This window comes from Parasteatoda tepidariorum, chromosome 6, assembly GCF_043381705.1.
Source record: "Parasteatoda tepidariorum isolate YZ-2023 chromosome 6, CAS_Ptep_4.0, whole genome shotgun sequence".
In the NCBI taxonomy this organism is placed as follows: Eukaryota; Metazoa; Arthropoda; class Arachnida; order Araneae; family Theridiidae; genus Parasteatoda; species Parasteatoda tepidariorum.
The window spans coordinates 43215727-43228376 of NC_092209.1; the positions used below are offsets into that span (position 1 = coordinate 43215727).

Below are 12650 nucleotides of genomic sequence, written 5' to 3' on the forward strand. Positions count from 1 at the left end.
CTAATCCGTTGATATTCTGCACGCTGGCGGATTGATTCTTGTAATAATATTTAGGCAGAATAGTACCTTCGGATCGATAGAAGTGATTGACAATATTTGAGAATAAGCAGGGACTAATCCTGAAATTGTGTGCTAGATTTATCGTTATTTGCAGCGATAGTGCCCGGTTATATATCGAGTATCTTGGACGTGCGTGTGCATTGTCTCTGATTTGTTCCCTAATAACATTCCACATTATTTTATCAAATTGAAATTGTGCGCCTTTAGTTTATTTGGTTTATTATATTTATTTTTTTGTTGACATTTTCTTTTTAAATATGTAGTTTGATATTTGAATGGCATATACTTTTAAGTACTAGAATCTGCTCCGTTCCCTAGTTCGATTGCCATTGCTCTAACTCACTTATGAAATAAATAATATAGGAATTATAAAATGAAAAAAAAAAAATATTAAATATATCAGATTGAGACTTAGAAATTTGTGAAAAACTAATGAAACAAATATGCTTAAGGGTTGTACTCTTTGAAGATTGTTAGTCTTATACAATCTCAAAAGTATATTTGATTACATATCTTATTTTATAACTGGAGTTGATTGACCCAATTCTGAGTTTATGACTCTCAATGTTCAACTCCGTAGCCTTGTAATTCTGAAACCAATCTAGATAACAAGAAAACTCCTTCCTGGATCAAGCATTGGGAGGAACGAGTTTTGTGGAGGAATTTTCGATGGAACTAACCCGCATTTGCGTTATATGGAGAGGAAAACCCCCCACGGTTAATCGAACGGCAAGGAGATTTTTTCCCATGATCCCTCTACTACTGAGGATATTTTTATGTCAGCACTGTGGTCGGTACGAGCCGAGAGCGGAGCAAGATTTGAATCGATGGTGGGTCCCCTCATTGGGAGGCGAGTGCTCCATCCCCTGAGCCACCGCGCCTCAAGAATACTTTATTTTATTTTATTACCGACGTTGTACCGCTGACCCAATTTTCGGATTTGCACCAGTAATGTTCAACTCCGTAGCCTTGTAATTTGAACCCAATCCAGGGAACTTCTGGATCAAGTATTGAGAGAAATTTGCCTTCGTGGAGGACTTTTTCACGGAACTAACGCGTATTTGCCTTAGATGGAGAGGGAAATGACGAAACTCTCCCATGGTTAGTCCAATGACGAGGGGACTTTAACACATGATCCGACTACCACTGAGGATATTTTATGTCAGCACTGTGGTCAAGTGCAAGCCGGACTCGGATTTCGTATTGACCAGCCATCGCTGGGATTCAAACCCGGTGCACCTCATTGGAAGGCGCACGTTCTATCATCTGAGCCATCACGGCTCAAGTACATTTAAATGTAATTTCAGACAACAATTACTATAAAATGTGAAATGAACACAAAATTAAGATAATTTAGATAACTATAAGGGCTGTTCAAATGCGCACGAACTGCCAGATCATAATATAGGGTGGTACTAACGGCGTAAGATGATATATTTTCGTTATGTTGCAGTATCATTCTCAAACCTTACGTGCTCTACCTCCTCACGAATTTAAACTTTTCACAGTGGTGGCCCTTTTGTATATATGTTTATATTTAGCAAAAATATATGTTTTATTTTTTAATTATAAAAAAAAACAGTCTTATAGTTACTAAAAAAGTATATTAGATTATAGGAATTATATTCCTACTAAAATATAAAACCCAAAAATAGTTTTTCATTCATATACAAAAATTTATCAATATTTGATTTTGTAAATTAAGGAAATTTCAATGACGATTACCAGTTTCTCTTAGATTTATAAGTGCAAGCGTATTTAAAGTTAACATTTAAATACGGTCAAACCCCGTTATAGTGAATCTTCAAGGGACCGAAATTTCGGTCCACTATAACCGGGAGTTCACTATATCCGCACTGTAAATAATTTTAACTAATTTTTGCGGACTGCTCCTTTTTATTACACATTATTTAAATAAATAACCTATAAAAAGAAATACGAAAATGATAAAAAATGTGTATAATATGTAGTAAAAAAAATATGTTTTAACTTTTATTTTTTTATTAGTCTTCGTCTTGCGAACAAAAAATGTAGAGATGGCCTTTATTTAGGGATGGGAAACTGAGATAGAAGAAGCAAACAAGAAAAAATGCTTATAGCTACATTCCACTCTATAGATGGTTTGAAAAATCGGTATATGCATTTTATGTAAAAATTTCAAAATTACCAAAAAATGAAGGGAAAAAAATCAGTCGAGGACAGAAAAAAGTTCATAATAACCAATTTCCTCTCTTATTTTGGTTCACTATATCCACAAAAAATATTATATGTGTATAGCAAGGTACGGGAGCGAACATTTCGTTCTATATCCGGGAGTTCACTGTAAACCATGTTCACTATAGCGGGGTTAGACTGTATTAGTCTTCTCGAATTCTCCCTCTACTAAAATTACGTGTTATTACTATTATAATTAAAATCTTTAAACGTAAGTGCTTTTACTACTCGCTTAATTTACTCTTAGGTTTCAGAAAATCAAAATAGCCTCACTATCCGATAAAAGCAGGTCCAATTATCTAGAATAGCACTATTGATTATCGGTTATAGAAGCTTGTTTGACATTTCTGTTACAAAAAAAGCGTTCTATCTATATCTTGACGGGGGAAAGTTCTTTCCTGTTAAATCTGGTATCCTGTCAAATAACTTTCCGGTCTGTTTGATAGAGGGAGAAGCCCTATAGGTCATTGGTGTACTTTTTCTGCCCCATCGCTGCTACTTTATACCATTATGAGTATTGAATATAATTCCCCTGTGAGTATCTTATATACCTAGCCCATGATGGAATGAAATACTTTGATTTTGGGTTTAGTTGGTGATTCTGTTTTGTGGTTTTTTTTTTAAATATTTTTTCCGTTCAACCTTTTGCGATGAATTTTTGACAAACTTATTTTTCATATAATATCATGTTTTCATAATAAAAATATCATGTTTAGCATTTTAATAATTTATGGTTATGAATACCGGTGTCTTCTACGTTAAAAGTAAAGTTCTCCCAAACACGGCTCACTTCCTAAAAATTTTTCAAATTTGCACTTATTTGCAATTATTTAGATCTAAGAAAAAATAGATATTCATCATTGAAACTTCTTTAATTCACAATTTTAATATGAATGAAAAAAAATTTTACTTTTTTTTTTTTGGATTTTATATTTTAGTACAATAATTCCGATAATCTAAAAGATTTTCTTTTACAAGTTTTTAGACAGTTTTTTATGATTAAAAAAGTACCGAAATTTATTTTTGCTTTGTATAATTAGAGCACCAGAAAATATATATATAATATATAAAAGGAACACTGGCGTCCCCATCAGCGTCAATGGGTTAAATAATAGTTTGCATGATATTATTTAGTTTTATCGTAGTGTTTTCATCAGCTTGATGTTAATCTTACAAAAATATTTTAAATCAACTGTATTCCCGTAAAATTACTTTTATTTTTACTTAAAAGATTATTTGTATTTTTGTATTGAGTTGAAACGTTAGGTCATTTTTCCAGGAATATTTCGTTGACTTGTGGTTTACCAAATGGCTAATGAATTTTTAATGAATGAGGATTTCGCTTTCGCTTGGTGGGAGAAAAAAAAAAGAAGAAAAAGATTTATGATTTGATTAAAAAATTCATAAGTGGTTTGAAATTAATTAGGCATCTAATAACTTTGCAAAGAAGCGTAATTGCTACGTGACTCTACTAGTAACAGAAAGCAATTTTCTAATTATAACTTAAGTAGTTTTTTGTATAACAACTTAAAACCCTTTCAAAACCAGTTTTTTTCTTCTCTAATATAAAGTCAAATTACAACTTTAAGAGGTCAAATAAGGTTTAAAATAATATGCCAAAATAAAATAAAAAATTAATTTTATTGGCAATTGGGGAGGGGGGAGCGTATGTCCTCCATCGGGATTTTAGACGGGACACATATGTCCCAGAAACATGTATGTCCCTCTGGGGGTCAAGGAAAAGGGGCATCAAGTCATTTTTTTCATAATCGAGTAATATTTTTGTAAGCATTAGTAACTTATAACTAATATTAATATAAAGTGTTGACAATTCTATAAACATTAACAACATTAAGATTTTAAGTTTTCGGAGCAGGTTATCTCGCCGCTATTCAAAAAAACCTTGCGATAAAGAGTTACTGACAACGCTTTGTTTTGTGAATATTTGTGTATCAAGTATATCAATCAGCAATGTCACATTTCATTGGGTTATCAACCTTGACTTTTTGAGTAAAAAAAACTTTTTTCCGCGTTTTATTTTTTGTTAATCTTTTAAATGTGTTATCACAAGCTTGTTTAGAGTTAAGTTTGCTTAATGAGATCTTTAGTCGCATTGAAATTGTTAAGATATTTTTTTTTTCTGATGTTAATACTAGATTAAAATATGCGAGATAATTTACGCTGTATATAATAATGATTGTTCAATAAGGTAATGAATATTAAAATATTTAAAGAAAAAAAAATGCTAATAATAATAAATGAAACTTTTAAAATCTTGAATTGTTGTTTTCGAATTGCTAACTTTGCCTTCACTAAAGCTTATTTAATGTTTATTATATTTATTCTATTTGAGAAGAATTCTGGAGATAGACAAAATCAGGCTTTATTTTCACAAAACTGTTAGTAGAGTTTTTAATATTTCGTCGAAACAAACCATTGATTTTCACAAAATTTCAAAAACTTTTCCTCTAAATTATAGATTTTTCACCAAAACGAATGTTTTGCAAAAAATCAGGAATGACCCCCTAATTATTCAAAAAGTTAATGAGCCGAAGTAACTGAGGAAAAAACTGACCTTAAAATTTCATTACATATTTTCAGCTGGTGTGTTTTTTAAAATTTTATTAAAAAAAATTTGCCTGTTATTTATAAAATTTTGTTCTTTACAAGAAACATTCAAATGAAATGAAAAAAAAATACTGTAATTCAAAGCTATGAAATTTAATTGGTAGATTGACAGATCTTTCCTTGCTATTGTAGTGTGCTGGTGATCACGTGTTGCCGAATTTAAATTAATACGTCTCTACGAATAAAAATTAAATCACTTGTCTAATTTATTCACAGGCGTAATCATTTATTTAAAATTGCTGTCATTTATTCACGACATTTTGCAAAATGACCATCTTCAATCTGAAAAGATGAATGCTTTGGACAACGCCCTTTAAACGCTCAGTGTTAGGAACTTCAACTTCATTTAATGATATTCAAAAAAAATACGTAAAAGAAAATCACCAAGAAATAAAATACCCATTTCTTGATACTCTATGGCCACTTATAGATCAAATTATGCTGTACAAAAAGTTGTTATAAAAAAAAATCGTTTGCGTAGGCGAAATTCCAGAAGTGCTTGCTGGACCGTGACGACTTGGACGACGTGCTGGGCATCTTGAATACACAACGTACGCCAACCCCGGGGTTGGGGCTGAGGCACGCCCTACGATTTGCTTATTCCCCATTGCACTTTTTCATGCGAGTTGAAAAGGCTCGTTTACGCCGTTCAACATTCTAAAGTTGTGGACAACCGGACGAGTTATGAATACTTTTTCTTTCCACAGATTTGGTTTAGTTGCTGGCGTATTTTATCGCTTCTGACATTGTGACGTCGACAATGTCCAAAGCTCTGTTTCTTGGACCGTCCTATTTATGCTTTCTAGATTGTCGCAGACGGTTGACTGTCTTGCTTCTACCAACAATACCATATTTTTTTACTCTGGGTGTCTTCAGAACAGGAGGAAATCAGGAAATTTCAACAGCCTGAAAAAAATCAGGGAATTAAAAAAAAAAATGGAACTTAAATAGTCTGGGAAAAGGAATCAATTCAAAATTCAGAACTTTCGCCTTTGTTCAAGAAAATTTAGAGAATGAACTGCTTTTTAACCTAATTTTTTTCTTCTGAAGGCAATAGTTTGTTAAAAGTTTGAATTTCCCCCTATATGTTCATATTTGCAACTGAGATAGATTGCAATGAGTTTCCGAATAATTAGAGACATTTAGCACTTTCACTTACGTATAGATCTGAACTAACTGCACATTCCTGCGGCACAAATTCCTTAAACTGTGCTTGCTCTGTTACCCCAGAACTGTGCATACGTGAGCGTGTAGGATGGATAAGTGGAAGTGTTTTATCTCTATATTTATTTTGGCTGTGAATTTTAAAGTGCGAGTTATAGATCATTTAAGAAAATCAAAGGGGCAAAATGGTTTTTTTATTCCTTCAATATTCCAGGACAAAAACACCTTGTTTGACTCTTTTTTGGAAGTATGTTTTTTTAATTAATGAAATGTAATTATGTAAATGTAATTTAAATAATCAAATTTAGTTAATAAAATGTAACCATGTTTTAGTTAGCCTCACCCAAACCTGGCCAGCACCCAGCCCCATTTATCATGGCACTATCTGTTAATGCAATGTAAGAAAACGCCGTGTGATTTTGACCCCGGTCAGACGACGTGGACAGCACTTGAGCTGGTACCCATCTGTCTATACTGCTTCACCATAACCAACGTGAGAACTTTCAGCAGTGACATAGCTGCATGTACACGCACTTTTTGTAGGATATTCATATGCAGTATGCTAAATTTTTTTTAAATTTTTTTTGCTGAATTGAAAATTAATTTTTAATTGAATTGAAGACTATTTTTTGAGTGGGCTGAGACGTACCACCTAACAATTACAATCATGACACTCAATAGCACATTTTCCAGTTGTGCTTCTCGTGACGTCACGTTATCTCCAAGAATCTTATCCTTATTGCAATTGGCTTAGAATTAAATATATTAAATGCAACTTATTTTTAAGCGAAATGAAAACGATTTTTATAAAGAATTTTAATTGAGTTTGATATTTTTATTTGAGAACAATGAAATGCTGTAGTGCGTTTTGTTGTTTTTGTTACTTGAAAGCTATAAATAATGATAGTTACCAATGAACACAATTTTTTTTTTCTGCCGTGAACCGTTATTTATACGCCTACCAGAGGAAAAAATTACATTCCCCCTACTAGAATACGCTGTAAATGCTGTAGACCTATTATTTCAGATGAATCATAGCCATAGGAAAATCGTGGCTTTATGCTCGCAACTTATTTCAGAAAAAATTGGATGGGCGGACGTAAAACGGTGTGTATGAATGAGGACGATATTTTGCTATTTTTCGTTTTATATGCACGTTTCGAAATTACTAATCGTTTTTTTTTTTTTTTTTTTTTTTTTTTTTTTTTTTTTTTTTTTTTTTTTTTTTTTTTTNTTTTTTTTCTAAATTAAAAAAAAAATAACTACAAAAGCAGGTGCGCCAATGTCACGCACGTAAAGGAATTTTTTTTACGTTTGTAACGCCAACCGTGTTCGCGCATTTACTCTTATGTGACCTTCAATCTCGTTTTCAAGGTTTATTGGTTGAAGTTTCCTATTTGCATAATAATTTGATTTTAATGTCGATAGTTTATCTTGGTCTGTGTTCCAAATATCAATTTTATCGACTCCATTTGAGCTTGTTCAATTGAAGTCGTGGCAATTGTTCTGTATTTTATTTTGTTCCCTCCTACACATAAATTGGGAAAAAGAATTGGAGGATGACAGTTTGGGCACACCTTAATAAAATAGTATACGTCGGATTTGGTATTGACTTTGTTATAAAATTAAAACTATGGGACAATTTCACCATTTACGAATACCTCAGTTAAGAAAAATTATCTGTTCTAATATTTTTTGTAAAAATAAATCTTGAGACCATTTTTTCAATTTTTCGAAATTAAAATTTTTTTTAAATTAAAAATTTAATGTTACTTCTGTAACACAATATATAACGTCCGTAACATATATTTTAGGAGTTATGTATATTATTATTCTATAAATTTTAATTAAAAATAAGACCGTTATATCTTATGTGAAAATATTAAATTTATCTTTAAAAAATTTTCTGAATAATCTTTTAAAATCTTTCCTTAATATTTTAAACAGCGCTCAAATTTTGCTCTTAAACTAATTTAATCTGTAATTGACATGAAACCGATCTTTTGATGCAATTTGCAATCTAAATTAGAAAAAAAAAATTTTTTTTTTTACTAGTAGGTTACATATAAAAAAAAGTAGGAATTATGAAGAAAAAAAATTACTCTAAATAAAAAAGTGAAAAATATATTTTAGTTAAACTTCATTTATTAGTAAGATTTTATTCAAAAATGCAAAAATATCGTCTGCATAAATAATAATAATTTTTATCTTTTGATATTCTTTGCTTTCATTTTTCGCTTAGAAATAATGTTTACTAAAAAGGTGTCAAAATTATTGCATTTGCACTACTAAAGTGTAAACAATTGTTAGATAAATAAATAGAATATGATAATTCTCTTCTCCAAACACAGTTTTTTTAATGACGTCATTACATAAAGCACTGTTTGTGTAGAGAAAAGTGAATTTCTGGGAAGCATAGATGTTTTGAGTCGTCTGAAAGTTCGTCTGCTTTCATATTTTACCGACACGTATTTTTCTTTGCGATATCTTTTTCAGTCTTATCGTCCTTCATATTACCTTATCGTACTGTTTTGACAAAAACACTTCTATATTTACTTGCTTTAAATCGGAAAAAGTGGGCTCGGCATCGTATGTGTGTATGCATGACTTAGAAAGGTCAGTAGTCTTTGGATTCTACCGTTTACTTAGTATTTCATTTTTCGTGAAAATTCGATTTGATACGTTGAACGTGATATAAAATGGCGCCTAATTTTTGAAATTGTTTTTAATAATGTGGAAATAAATTAATTCTTATTTCTTGAATACTTTATTTCCTAATTATTTCACGATAAAATGAAATCCTAAATGCCGGTGAAAATTAATATTATAAATTTTATGGCTGGTTTATTTACCTTAACTTCTACAGGAATATTTTTTATGCCACCAAAAATGAATAAAACAAATCTTAATTTTAATAGTTGCTTTTTAAGGTATTATTTCCTGTTTAGAGGACGCTATACCGCGGGAAAAATCCTTCTTGGTAAATTCTCTTTCACTTACATTTTAAAATTTAAAGTATAGAAAAAAAGTTTTGGTAAACTGCTTAAACCCTGAAGTTTCAAATGCTGATTTTTTATTTATTTATTTATTATCAAAATGCATACAATTTATGGCAGGATAACTAATGTACGCGATGGAAAAGTAATCTTCATCTAACTTGTTTGTAATTTAGCATTTTGGAACTTCATGGCATAGTAAGGTTCTTTAATCTTGAGAACAGTCCTCGAATTTCATAGATTGTCGTCAAATAATAAACTGTATAGTTTTGCCTTACAGAGAATACTAACTGAAAGAAAAAAGCAACATTATAAAAGATGAAAACGCCATACACGTCTTAAAATGATTTCATCAAAAATAAATAAATTTTAATAATTATTGTACTCATTACGTGTGTTCAAATGCAGAATATTAATATTTCAAAATTTCCCCGTCACGAAATCAAATCAAATAAAGATGGTACTGCACCTGATCTTAGTTATCAATAAAATAAAAAAAAGAAATATTTGTTGAACATATAAACTAATATTTTTCATGAAAAATATAGATGTCAGATCATAAAATTTTTCGAAAACAGCTGCTTTGTCCTCAAATTATGGTTTATAAGTATGGTCACTTTAGATTTACCAAAATTTTAAAATTCCAATGGAGAATCAGAATTTGCTATGTAAAGTTTCTCCCGTGATATAGCATCCTTTTAAGTGAATATGTAGCATTTTAAGTACCGCCATGCACTTCAGATAAATCTTAAGAAACAATTTTTTTTCAATATCTATCAGCAATTTTTTTTATAAGGAAAAGGTACACATAGCCTTCTTGCTTATTAAATTACGACGGAGCTATTTTACACCTCACTCATTGTTTATCTGTTGGAGAAATTTTTTTTTACGAGAACGATAAAGAGTGTACTTTGTGAACAGAATATGTAAATGCCGGTGTAATAATTTGTAATACAAAGCAATTTTCGTACAAAAAAATCTTACTTTTAAATTAAATTGCAAATTATTTTAATATTGAGGGATGATTCTGCGGGAAATATGGGTGCACATAAAACAAAGAGAGAGAGAGCCTTATTTGAATGTAATGTACTAGGCGATATGTAATAGTTCTAAAAGCTGCTCCTCGAAGAAAATTAGACATTAAAATCAGAATATGCAATTACTTAAGTTTCAGAATTGCGGTTGAGCTACATTTGTAAGTAATAATAAAAGTTGTAATTAATTTATTTGATTAGAAAAAGTATTTAATAGTTACACACTATGTTCTAAAAGCCAAATTTTTTTGTTTGGGTTGGTGACTTATGGTGTTATTATTTTTTAGAAATCGGAACCGCCTACTCTGCTTTGCCTGTACGCCATTCTATTATTATATATATATTCTGCACCGTACATTGTGTGTTATGAGCTGTTAAAAAATCATTTAACACGTTGAATGCCACGCTAATTTTACATGGCTTGTCCGTCTGGCCACGGTAAATAGCTACAAACTAAATTTGCAAATATTAGGCAGATTTTGCTAGTTTTTTTTAAAAGGTTTAGCATGGCATATCTGAAAATATTTGGTGGTTTTTATAAGCCTGCGAATTGTTTAGAAATACTGGTGGATATAAATCTAATAAATCTACGAAATAATCTTGGCTTCGCCGGTCACCGGTGACCCCCGGGGCCCTACGAACAAACTCAGTGCCGGTCACCTCCATGGCATTCAATGTGTTAACGCTATTTTATGTGCTTAAAAATATTCCGTTGAGAAATACAAAATACTCTGTTCAAGAATTATTTCCATTCCCTTTTTAAATGTGAGTGAATATTACTTAGTCATGTCATCATCTTAGTTGTTTCCTTGTCGCTAGGTGATATAATGATAGTTATTCTACTGATAGTTACTCTGCTATGAATAACTAATTCTGATGAATCAGCCGGCGTTTATTTATTGAGGGTATTATCATTGTTTCTAATAGTTGTGTACCAACTCAATGTTTTTACCTGTATTTTTCTTTTTAAAAAAATATTATTTTTTATGTCGCAAACATCTATAAGTAATCTTTTTAAGAACTTCGTCAAAAGATGTATTTAATTCTTTGAAATTTTGCTTATAATGGGATGATTCATTTTCCTCTGTTGGTTTTTTCTTTAATCCCATAGCGAAAACCTTTATTGTCAAGACTGCTCATGTCTTTGTTCAGGTAATACATTCAGGTTCATACAATTTAAAAGGGTTGGTAGCGGTTTTTTTTTTTAGTTCGAATCTGGTTGCCTTTGGATTTAGCCATTGAATGTTAAGTATCACGGGATTTAACGATTAGTTGTATCAGAAGGGACCCAACTGATTAGGTGCAGCTGCGATGGTCCCCAAACGGCTAAATGATCCCTTAAATGAAATCATTCCATGGATTCTTTTATGCTTTCAAACATTCTACAATCATTATCCTTGGATATACATTGTAAAAATAACTATTGAGTTATGTCTTGGTCGAGTTTTTTTATTCTTATAAGCATACTGTTATGTAACAGAATTCGATAACATTTATATAAAAGGAAAACGATAAAAATCACGTACGAGGTACTTGGTTGAATTTAACGTGAATCATTGAAACAAGATTGTTGGATATCTTTTTATTCTGTTGGATTGATTTTGTGTCATTTAATTCCAATACTGCAAATAAAGAATAATATTTATTGATCTAAAATCACGTTTGAGTTGCACTATTGTATATGTGTAACTAACATTTGTCGTTTTTGCTACTTTTATAGTTAACTGACTCAGCGTTGCATCTTCCTTTTGAAAAGTGTTCTTTCTTTCAAAAAAGAAAGAGCCTTCGGTTAAGGCTGTTTTTCAAAAACTCCGTTGTCATATGAAACGATGTTCTTTTGCGAATAATATGCTATTTTTTATAACTGTTGCAAGTTTGCAAAAGTTACTCCTGACTGTTAGGGTCAAGTTTAGCCAGCGCTGTTTATGCTTATTTTGGAAATGGCGCAAAACGTAATTATTGAAAAAAAAGCCTCAGTTTTATTAAAATGAAAAGCGTTTGTGGTCTAATTTTTTAATATATAAAAAATAATTGCAATACTGCATTATCAGGGATCATAAAAATTAGGAGACACTGAGAATGCGGTAGTGATTTTGATAATTTTCATTGAAGGGGGAAAATGTCACCATATTGGCAATTTTTTTTAAAAAAAAGTTTAATAATTTTAAAAATATTTAAGTTTATTTGTTCGTTCTAAGGACCAAATAATTCTTCACGGCAAGATGACATATATAGTTTCAGATCATCGCTTTGCTTCAAGTGTAATGCACTTTAAATGTGGCTTTTTTTTTAAATTTTCATTGGCAACAAGGCTTCGAAAACCCATGTAAAGTTTGAGGGCAACTAGAATCCCCGGACGCGGTCCCTATAATTTAAATTACGTGAACGGGCATACTTAGCTCGTGAAGTTTTAGCAGTTATTGCAAAATGATTCAGTGGCGAATGGGCGCTGAATGAAGTGGCCATTTTAGATAGCAAACAAATTTAATAATAATAAACGCTAAAACAATATGATAGTATGAAATAGGGATTTCCAATAAGGCATCCAGTTCAA

At 31.1% G+C, this 12650-nt stretch overlaps 1 protein-coding gene across 10 annotated transcripts in view; it reads left to right on the forward strand.

Moving 5' to 3' along the window:
* LOC107451797 (uncharacterized) overlaps positions 1 to 12650 on the forward strand; it is a 314002-nt gene that overhangs the window by 33722 nt on the left and 267630 nt on the right. Inside the window, exon 1 of one of the 10 annotated variants that reach the window (XM_016068016.4) lies at positions 8487 to 8682. The exons of 8 other annotated variants lie outside the window; for them this stretch is intronic. The gene's annotated coding sequence lies outside the window, so the exon portion shown is untranslated. Of the gene's footprint in view, positions 1 to 8486; positions 8683 to 12650 lie in introns of those variants that run through there. One more of the 10 variants, XM_071182276.1, reaches the window with a different exon arrangement.